The 10,842-nt window shown below is 42.7% G+C and overlaps 1 long non-coding RNA gene across 1 annotated transcript; it reads right to left on the bottom strand.

Moving 5' to 3' along the window:
• Positions 1-2,331: 2,331 nt before the first annotated feature.
• Positions 2,332-10,572, bottom strand: LOC119869110. Its single transcript, XR_005386799.1, has 3 exons — positions 10,386-10,572; positions 9,525-9,583; positions 2,332-2,458 (listed from the first exon to the last, which is right to left on the bottom strand). It is a non-coding gene; the product is annotated as an uncharacterized LOC119869110 (long non-coding RNA).
• Between the last annotated feature and the right edge of the window lie 270 nt (positions 10,573-10,842).

The following is a 10,842-nucleotide window of genomic DNA, read 5'->3' as shown; positions in this document are numbered from 1 at the left end:
GGCAGATGGGAATGCCACCAGTGAGTCCTCAGGGATCAGAGTGGTGGGGCTTCTCTGTCCTGTCCTGATTCTTCCCTTTACCTCCTCCCTCATCAACAAGGGGTTCCTTTCAGTGATGAGGGAAAAGATGCATAGGGCGGTCATTTGTAGTCCCTTGCTCTCATTATTTGCACAGGATGGTCTTCTCCCCAGTCATCCAGTTGCCTTATGGTTCAAGCTCTTCTTCAGGGGGCTAAACTGGAATATGCTATGCTGTCGTCTGTGGTAACAGATAATTTTTTCTCTTAGAAAAAAAATATTCATATTTGCATCTAATTTCTAATCTCTCTATATATACATAATATATACTTGAAATATATTGCATAAATATGTAAGCATTAAACATATGATAAATATATAATGTATTATATTTCAAGACTATTATTCGAATGAGAGAGAGAGAATGTGTGGGGAAGGGCAGAGGGGAGGAGTGAGAAATTTTAGCAATTCCATTGTAGAGGTGACAAGCAGATGTGGGGAATTGAGACCAGACGAACCTCCTGAGTTCTGTCCTCAATCCATTGGGCCTGAACAAAATGGCTTGTTGTTTGGAAGCTCATTTGTAGCATGTATGGATTCAGACTGTGTGTTCTCTAGGCCTTGAGATGGGATCTTCATAAGGACTTTTACTACCATCCCTGGTGTCACCCCATACCATAGTTATTTCCTCTTCTCCAAGTCATTAGAAACGCTGGCACATTTGGCCAACCTCATAGGCAAAGATTATAGCAGCAGAACAAAGACACTTGGGGTTTCAGAAATACGGAAGCCGATGGAGAGCAGCTGGTGCCCTGACTGGTATGGTTCCACTTCTAGTATGATCTGGATGACTGGAAAACGTGATGTGAAATGTCTCTTAGACAAGATGTGTCCCGTTTCCCCTGAAAAATGACAAAAATAAAACCTAACAGACAAAATCAATAAACCAGAGACAGAATGTATTTCAGATAAATTGCCAAACTTCTGGAGAGTTGAGCAGTCATAAATATACAGATACAAATATATATTAGAAGGAAAGAAAGAAAGGATATAAAGACAGAGAAAGAAAGAAAAAGGAAGAAAGAAAAAGGAAGGAAGGAAGGAAGGAAGGAAGGAAGGAAGGAAGGAAGGAAGGAAAAACGCTATACAATGTATTTCTCAAACAAAGCACAAGAAAAAAGTGGCTAAAAAGTAAGTTAAAGACATTACCAGATATTTCACAGAAGGAGATAGGTAGATTTCATATAAACATGTGATATTCTATTCCATACTATATATCATTAGGGAAAAGCAAAAGCAAATATGAATGAGCTACCATTGCACAATTATCAGAATGGTCAAAATCCAGTAGACTGACATAAGATAGATTATGAACAGAAAAAGAATCATTTAAAATAGCACCAAATGGGGCAGCTCTGGTGGTTCAGCCGTTTAGCAGTGCCTTCAGTCCCGGGTGTGATCCTGGCGACCAGGGATGGAGTCCCGTGTCAGGCACCCTGCATGGAGCCTGCTTCTCCCTCATCCTGTGTCTCTGCCTCTCTCTCTCTCTCTCTCTCTCTCTCTGTGTCTCTCATGAATAAAAATAAAATCTTCAAAAAAATAAATAAAATAAATAGATAAAATAAAATAGCACCGAATATGCATTGTCGCCACCCATACTCTCAATGATATGTCATGTTAGTATGACACATCTTCCCAATGATGCACTAAGAACATCAATTCACTTCTGTGCTATTTCTCCCCAAATCCATAAAATTAATGTAATCATGAGAAAAAAATCAGATAAACCCATGTTCTGGGACATTCTACAATATACCACACCAGCTGTCTCCAAATTCCCAAAATCAAGAACAGAGAAAGCCTGAAAACTGATACATTGGAGAATTTTAGTATGTCCTTATGAACATTCTACAATATACCACACCAGCTGTCTCCAAATTCCCAAAATCAAGAACAGAGAAAGCCTGAAACTCATACATTGGAGGATTTTAGTATGTCCTTATGAATAAATGCAATGTTATTACTTGGATTGATTTTAGGCAAAGCAGTGTTAAAATAAGTAAATAAATAAATAAACAAACAAACAAATTTTGAAATCCAGATTGAGTCTGCAATTTTTTCAGGATTATCACACCACTGGTAAATACTTATTTTTATAAACATATCATAACAACACAAAATGTTACCATTAGAAAAAGCTGGGTGAAACATAGAGATCTCTATTCCATATTTGTATTTATTTCCATAAATGTAAACTTATTACAGAATAAAATTTCTATACACAACAAATAAAAGAAAAAAGGAATAAAAATTTCTTCTCTCCACTCCTCTGCATTTAAGAACAGAAAGACAGATATTTGTGCTCTACTGGTTTCCAGCCGGCCTGTAAAACTTTTCACATTGAGTTCTTGGTTATGGAATGTATTTATTTTTCTTCACACTGTAAAGAGTAATGTAAAAATAACAATCAGGTTCTTTGTCTTTTATTTACACAGCTTGAGAGTCAAGATAAATCTCCTCCCTTCCAGCAGTTCAGCAGGTTCCCCACCATTCTAGCCCAGGAAGAAAGAATTCAGAATGGGCACCATGAGATTCCCCAGCACTGGACAGCAGGAAGTGCTCCCATTCATGCAGGTCTTCTCTCTTACAACTGAAATGTCCTGACACACTACAACAAACAAGTATAGGAAGACTTTTGAAGGTAGAAAGAGGAAGAAGGAAGACTTCAAACAAATTGAGGAAAATGCCAAAGTGCATACCCTGGTTCCTTTTCTTGTGTTAGGTCCCCTACATGTAAGACAAGATCCTGTAGGTTCCTCCAACCAAGAAACATTCAAAGGCTGAGATCCAGAAAATCAAACCAGAAAACACTAAATCTCAAAAAGAAAGGAAAAGAAAAGAAAGAAAACACTAAATCTCCAAAAGCAGCAACTCCTTTGGTCAGAGGATATGTAGATAAGTTGGCCTGAGTGGAGGAAATATTTGGACAAACCTGCCCATGACTTGCACACACTAATGAATCCCCAAAGGGTATCCTCATGCAGGGTTCAATTATTGCTCAGCAGAGACATGGTGTCCATATCCTCCTGGCAGAAGCAGGCAGTGTCCCAATACGCATCCGCCATGGTGTCAGCTACTGAGGAGATAGCTGAGCCTCCATCGCATGGGAACATCATCAATTCTGGGCAAGGCAGGCCTAGTTGACTAGTTTGCACCCCAGGTTTTCTCACCCATGATTTTGGCAGATACTGGGGAGATCATATGAACTTCCTCGCTCAGCAGGGAGAATGAATGCAGTGGTACATGGCAAAGCTGGTTTGTTGCCATAACCCATTGCTAGCGGTGGTCTGAACACTGGGTAACTGAGCCTGGGCTCTCCCTGGGCCTCAAAACACTGAAGTATGATGCAGGAGACAAGGGAGCTGGACCTGCATTTGATCCTCCACTCCCTGGTGTCAGTGAGGGCAAGGAATGCAGTGGGGAGCAGAGGATCCACTCCCTGAAGGAAAGCAGCTCCATTCAGTCCTGTGCATCCCACCATGGTGTTGACAGGGCCCAGCAAAGAGCTTGTCCCACACCCCCACCTGATAAGAGCTGGGAAGTGGCAATCACTGCCCCACCTTCTCCAGCAGAGAGTAAGCAGCAGAGTGGTAAACATTTTCATTTGAGCCACCTGGAAGCTGTCATGAACAGCCTTCCTCTTGCTGCTGCACCTAGCGGGAGGATCGCTTGTTTGAAGAAAAATAACTGAGGATCAAGCATATCATTATATAATAGCCATAATACCCAGGATCCAATAAAAAAGTATGACATGTCAAGTACCAGGAAGATAAAATCCTGAATAAGAAAGGAGAATCAACTGACACCAACACTGAGATCACTCACATGCTGTAATTATTGGACAGGTAGTTTTAGGCAACTCTCATAAAACCCATGTGGTGTAAAGTTACAAACACTCTACAACAAATGGAAAAAATAGAAATGCAGAAATTAAAGAGAAACCATCAAAACAAACCAAATGGAAATTTTAGAACTGAAAAAGATAACAGAAGTCATTGACAGAAAGGAAACTCTCCAGAGGGACTCAAGAGTAGGTAACACTTCTTTTTTTTTTTTTTTTAACACTTCTTATTTGTTTGTTTTCTTGCTTATTTGTTGAAACCAATAATGGGTTCCATTTCTCCTGCACAGTTCCCTCCTCCTTGACTGATCTGCTGAGGCTGTCACCAGGGGGCTCTGTGCACCTGCTCAGAGCTGGCCAGGCCTGAAACCCACTGAAAAGGTTCCACCTGCCTGGGCCCTGCACTGGTGCTCACTGCCAGAGGGAGAGATGACAACAGCTGTCTCCTCCCAGGGGACAAACCCATAGCTCTCACCCACCCCAGAAATCGACCTTGGATGGAAGCCACTAGCTGGGCTGAGGGTCCAGAATCAGATAGAATTGTGGGCTCCTATTTACACAACATACCCCCAAGCGCACCCTTCATCCCTGGAGCTGAGGAGGAGATAAACAAAACATCCCGAAAGAAATAAAAGTTAAACTGAGATATGACTTCACACCAGTCATAACAGCTAATAGACACAACATAGGAAACAGCAGGTGTGGGCAATGATGTGGAGAAAGGGGAAACGTCTTGCACTATTGATGGGTGTGCAAATTTATGTAGATCCTTTGGAACACAAGGACAAACATTATATGTTCTCATTCATTTGGGGAATATAAATAATAGTGAAAGGGAATATAAGGGAAGGGAGAAGAAACGTGTGGGAAATATCAGAAAGGGAGACAGAACGTAAAGACTGCAAACTCTGGGAAACGAACTAGGGGTGGTAGAAGGGGAGGAGGGCGGGGGGTGGGAGTGAATGGGTGACGGGCACTAGGTGTTATTCTGTATGTTAGCAAATTGAACACCAATAAAAAAAAAACAATTTGAAGGATATTCAAAGTGTTAAAAATAGAAATACTCTGTGATTCAGCAATTACCCTCCTGGTATTTACCCAAAGAATACAAAAATAATAGCTCAAAGGGATACATGCTCCCTGATGTTCATAGTGGCATTTTGAGCAATACCAGAGTGAGCCCCACTGATAAATGGTTAAAGAAGTTATATATATACATATATATGATGGAATATTACTGAACCATAAAAAGAATCACATTTTATCATTTGCAAAGATGTGGATGGAGCTAGGGAGTATAATGCTAAGTGAAGTAAGTCAATCAGAGAAAGACAAATACTATATAATTTCACTCATGAAGAATTTAAGAAATGAAACAATGCATCATAGGGGAAAAGGAGAGGAAAACAAGAACGAACCCTTAACTCTAGAGAACTAACTAATGCTTACTAAATGGAAGGTGGGTGGAGGGATGGGTTACAAAGGTGGTGCAGGGGTTTAGGAGTGCACTTGTGATGAGCACAGGCTCATTTATTTAAGTCTTGAACTACTAAATTGTACTCCTATTACACATTGTGTTAATAATTGAAATGTAAAGAAAAACTTAAATAAAAAAGAGACATCCCAGAGACCAGAGCCAGTTTTAAGGCCAGGGAATCTGTGGAAATTCCACAGCATGATCTTGACTCCTCTCCTTCTTCTCCCCTTCCTCAGCCACTTCCCATGTTCATGGGGATCTCAGAGGCATCCTTAGGAGGGATCCATCCGCCTTTCTTCTTCATTCCTAACATGTGCCTATTTTCATTTCAGGGACCAATTCTTAGATCGTGGTGACTCAGGAGATTTCATGGCAGTGTCCCCAGGAGGGACAGTCACTTTCAGGAATGCCTCCAGCACAGGACTCTATCCATACTGGATCTAGGAAAAGATTGGCCAAGTCTGGAGCATTTATTTATAATAAAAACAATAAATACTGATTTCTCAGGCTCCCTTCTTGGGAACAAATCTGACTTGACCAACTACTAGTGCCCAGCCTGAGGACAAGGATGAGTACCCCTTGGGGCTACATTTTAGTGGTGCTGGGCCCAGTGAGAAACCAAGATGAGGAAGGGACACATACACTTTGTTTCATCAAGTGTGGATACAAATATCATGTGATTACTGACATCTCATGGCCAAATACATGAGCCCAGAGCACTATAAATGCAGACTGGTCATGGGGAGATTGGCCTTGGGAAGGGTCTGGACTGATTTCCATCCCTGGGTGAATGCTAACATTGAAAAGTATATGAGTGACTCAGGAGGCATTAGTTCACAAAAACCCAAAATCAGATATTTCGTATTACAAAATGTCTGTTGGATCAGGAATATAGATTGAGGCTAAATACATTTCCTTTACAGAAAAAAATAAAAAATCGAGAAGCGTTCATTTAGTATTTTCTTGATGCTTACTTTATTAGGTTGCATTTCAGTGCAATGAAACTGTGTTGCATACTAAAAAAAAATAATAGCAATTTTTTTAAAGGGAGGCCTGCTTAGTTCAGGGGTTGAACTCCTGCCTTCAGCCCTGGCCTTGATCCTGGAGTACTGGATTTGAGTCCCATTTTGGGCTCCATGCATGGAGCCTGTTACTCCCTCTGCCTGTGTCCCTGACTCTCTGTGTGTGTGTCTTTCTTGAATGAAGAAACAAAAACTTTAAAATAAATAAATAAATAAATAAATAAATAAATAAATAAATAAATAAATAAAATAGTGATACTTATAAACCTTTTGGGAAAGGATTCTTCTTTCCTAACATTCTCATTTAAATTCTATCCTACCAAAGAACATATGTTGAAATTGTAGAGCTCAGGACTTAGAATGTGACATTATATGGAAAACGGGTATTGCAGATTTAATTAGTACAGATGCAGTGATTAAGGGGGTGGGGTGGCCTCCTAATTCAATTGATTCCTGTGCTTGTACCATGACAGTCAGATGGAGACAAGCAGGGATCCGTGGGAAGGTGGAGACAAAGAATGTGGTTCTGCAGCTGCAGAGAGGGAACCCCAAAATTTGTCCTCAAATTTCTTACAGTTATGGAGAGGCAAGAAGGACTCCTCTGCAGGTTTCAGACAGATCATGGCCACTCCCTACAAAGCGGGGAGGTTTGTATGAAAAGCAGAAATGCATAGACATGGCCAACAAGCACATGAGGAAATGCTCCACATCACTTGCCATCAGGGAAATGCAAATCAAAAATAATATTGAAAGGGAATAGAAGGGAAGGGAGAAGAAATGGGTAGGAAATATCAGAAAGGGAGACAGAACATAAAGACTCCTAACTCTGGGAAACGAACTAGGGGTGGTGGAAGGGGAGGAGAGTGGGGGTGGGGTGAATGGGTGATGGGCACTGAGGGGGGCACTTGAAGGGATGAGCACTGGATGTTACTCTGTATGTTGGCAAATTGAACACCAATAAAAAAATAAATTTATTATAAAAAAAACACAATGAGATACCACCTCACACCAGTGAGAATGAGGAAAACTAACAAGACAGGAAACAACAAATGTTGGAGAGGATGTGGAGAAATGGGAACCCTCTTGCACTGTTGGTGGGAATGTGAACTGGTGCAGCCACTCTGGAAAACTGTGTGGAGATTCCTCAAAGAGTTAAAAATAGATCTGCTCTATGACCCAGCAATTGCACTGCTGGGGATTTACCCCAAAGATACAGATGCAGTGAAACGCGGGGACAACTGTACCCCGATGATTATAGCAGCAATGTCCACAGTAGCCAAACTGTGGAAGGAGCCTTGGTGTCCATCGACAGATGAATGGATAAAGAAGATGTGGTCTATGTATACAATGGAATATTCCTCAGCCATTAGAAACGACAGATACCGACCATTTGCTTCAACGTGGATGGAACTGGAAGGTATTATGCTGAGTGAAATAAGTCATTCAGAGAAGGACAAACATTAAATGGTCTCATTCATTTGGGGAATATAAATAATAGTGAAAGGGAATAAAGGGAAAGGAGAGAAAATGTGTGAAAATATCAGTGAGGGTGACACGACATGAGAGACACCTAACTCTGGGAAATGAAGAAGAGGTAGTGGAAGGGAGGTGGGCAGGGGGTGTGGGTGAATGGGTGATGGGCACTGAGGGGGGCATTTGGTGGGATGAGCACTGGGTGTTATGCTATATGTTGGCAAATTGAACTCCAATTAAAAATTTAAAAATTTTCAAAAATATAGTAATAGATGCTTTTGAACACTAACTTTCATAAATATATCTCAGAATACTTGTTAAATATTGATCTATGAATGTGTACTGTGCACCTACCAGCCCTTTAAACCAGCTCCACTGTCCTCTGATCAGTGATGCTTGACATGATACACCCTTAACTTTCACCTTTTGTCGTAACTTCTCTGGTGACACATTAATTGGCTATTTGTGCACATGGTTGTTCTTTAGATAAGGAAGCATCACTTCACAGAATGAGACCAGAGTAATCGTGTGCTGTGTATACAAATCATGGTATCTAGAGATAAGACATGGGGGTGTGGACAGGGCCCTGGTGAGCTGGTGAAAGCCCCTGGGCTCCCAGGGCTTTGATCCCAGATGGGGTGGATGCGTGACCAACAGGGGGAGCTGTGGACCTGTAGGTGTGGACCTTACATAACTGTTCAGGGAGGAACCTTCACTCAAGGAAGCCTGGGTCTGTGTGCTGAGCCCTCTGCTCACTGATGGGGACTCAAGAGCTGTGTCCTCTCAGGCCTGGAAGAGTCCCCTGAGCAGGGACTGCGTGTGGTCTCAGCAGGTTCTTCCTCCAGTGCTCTCCCCAGGGGGGAAGCCAACTCCCAACCTCCACAATGTGGTGTGAGCTGAGCTCCAGCACCAGGGCTCAGGGAGGGGCTGGGAAATCACTAGATGGACTTCATTTGCATGAACACCCTCTGATAGAAAATAATGGGGGTAAAAGGAGGCATCTGCAGAAGCCCATCTGGTGTGGGGACCGTCACCATGTCCTGGACTCCTGTCTCCTGATGTACTTCTCTCACTGCACAGGTACAGACAGGCGTCACATACCAGGTCCCAGTTCTTAGGCTCCATCAGCCCCTCTGGCTCAGCTACTGGGAAGTTTTCTCTGGTCTTTGCTCCATTACCCATCAGTGTCTGTGTTTGCAGGTCCCTGTCCCAACCTTTGCGGACCCAGCGCCCTCCCTCTCTGCATCTCCTGGAACAACAGTTAGACTCATCTGCACCCAGAGCAGTGGCCCCAGTGTTGGCAGCTACTACAAACACTGGTTCCAGCAGAAGCCACGGAGCCCTCCCCGGTACCTCCTGTACTACTACTCAGACTCAGATGAGCACCAGGGCTCTGGGGACCACAGCCACTTCTCCTGATCCAAGGATGCCTCAGGAAAGGCAGGGCTCCCTCATCTCTGGGCTACAGCCTGAGGACTAGACTGACCTTCACTGTCTAATCAGAAACAATAATGCTTCTCACAGTGACAGTGGCAAATCAGGACATGGGACAAAATCTTTCATCTCTTCAGATTCTTCTACCATGAAAATTTATACTTGTAAAATAAGTTGTATATATATACTGCGTACTTACAAGTGCCACCTGGTTCATAATGGGTTTATTCTCAATTATCTCTTCAGTGTCTCTATGTCCTTAGAAAAAACATAAAACAAAAATAAAACAAAACACTTATATGTTGTAATATTCATGTTACCTGGGTTTCCAAATGTCATAAAACCGGATTCTCTGCTGGTAAGTGTTTTTCTCCTGAAATGAGGACAAAGAGCCTTTCTTTGACTTTATCCCCCTCAGAGGTCTTAGACTATCTAAGCAGAGGGTGCCGTCCTCCCCAGCATGGATTCAGCACCTCCAGGGCTCAGAGCAGAGCCTTCCCTTCCCTCCCAGGCTCCAGTGCTCAGAAGTGGTCAAGGTTCACTGTGTCTTAGGCCTGAGCACTAGGATCTGGGATGTTGTGTGAGGACACAGGCCCTGGGAAATTCCATTCTCAGAGCTGGATGGGATCATTTGCTCAGCACCTGAGGCTTCCATTGTGCAATTGAAGAGAAGGGTTCAGTCAAAGAGGGAATTTGGGACCATGAACCATTTTATGGAATATGAGATTTGGGGGATGTTGCACCATTACTGGGAAAATGCTCAGCGTGCATCAGTGAATTTGGGTGATGTGGGTGCGTGAATGAGCATCTGCTATAGCTGCCAACAGGTTAATGAAGACTCCTGTGAGTGGGTGTCCTAAGCCCAAAAGTACTGACTCTGTCTCCCTCTTTCCTTAGTCCCATTGTAGCTTTTCCATAACCCAGGGATGTGAGGGCTGTGGACGTCAAGATTAAGAACTCTTCCATGTGTACATGTGTCCCTCCCTTAGGGAACCTCTTGATGAGCCCATATCCACGGTCCCCTTGTCTTGCACAAGAACAGTAGAAACACAGGGGTTACCTTGGCATAGGTACCACAGATCCCAGGCAGAGATCCTACATTGTGACCCAGAACAGCACTGAATGACCAGCCAGGGGTGCAAGTCTGATTTTCCAGGTATGGGTGTGTTGACAAAAACACCTTAGACCACCTTGGGCTGCCGCCTGAGGAGAGATTGGTCATCATTGCTGTTGAGCAGCATACTACCATTATCACACAGAGAACTTCTGTTTCCTGGGGACGTGTGTTAACGTCTATCCTCCACGTCTTATTCCATCACTCCCCTGTCCCTGCCTGTGACCAACAGAGACTCAGAATCGGTCTACAAATAAATGCTTTGTATCTTGCAAGAAAGAGAATGATTGATAGTTCAGACTTTTTTAAGTGTAAAATGTTAATGAAAATACCTCCTTTTGAACATATTCATCTCCCAATGAAAAAATAGTTATGTGGATTTCAGAACCGATATGACCCCACT

The sequence above is a fragment of the Canis lupus genome, unplaced genomic scaffold (genome assembly GCF_011100685.1).
Source record: "Canis lupus familiaris isolate Mischka breed German Shepherd unplaced genomic scaffold, alternate assembly UU_Cfam_GSD_1.0 chrUn_S1537H1723, whole genome shotgun sequence".
Taxonomy (NCBI): Eukaryota; Metazoa; Chordata; class Mammalia; order Carnivora; family Canidae; genus Canis; species Canis lupus.
This window is presented reverse-complemented; position numbering and strand designations above follow the sequence as displayed.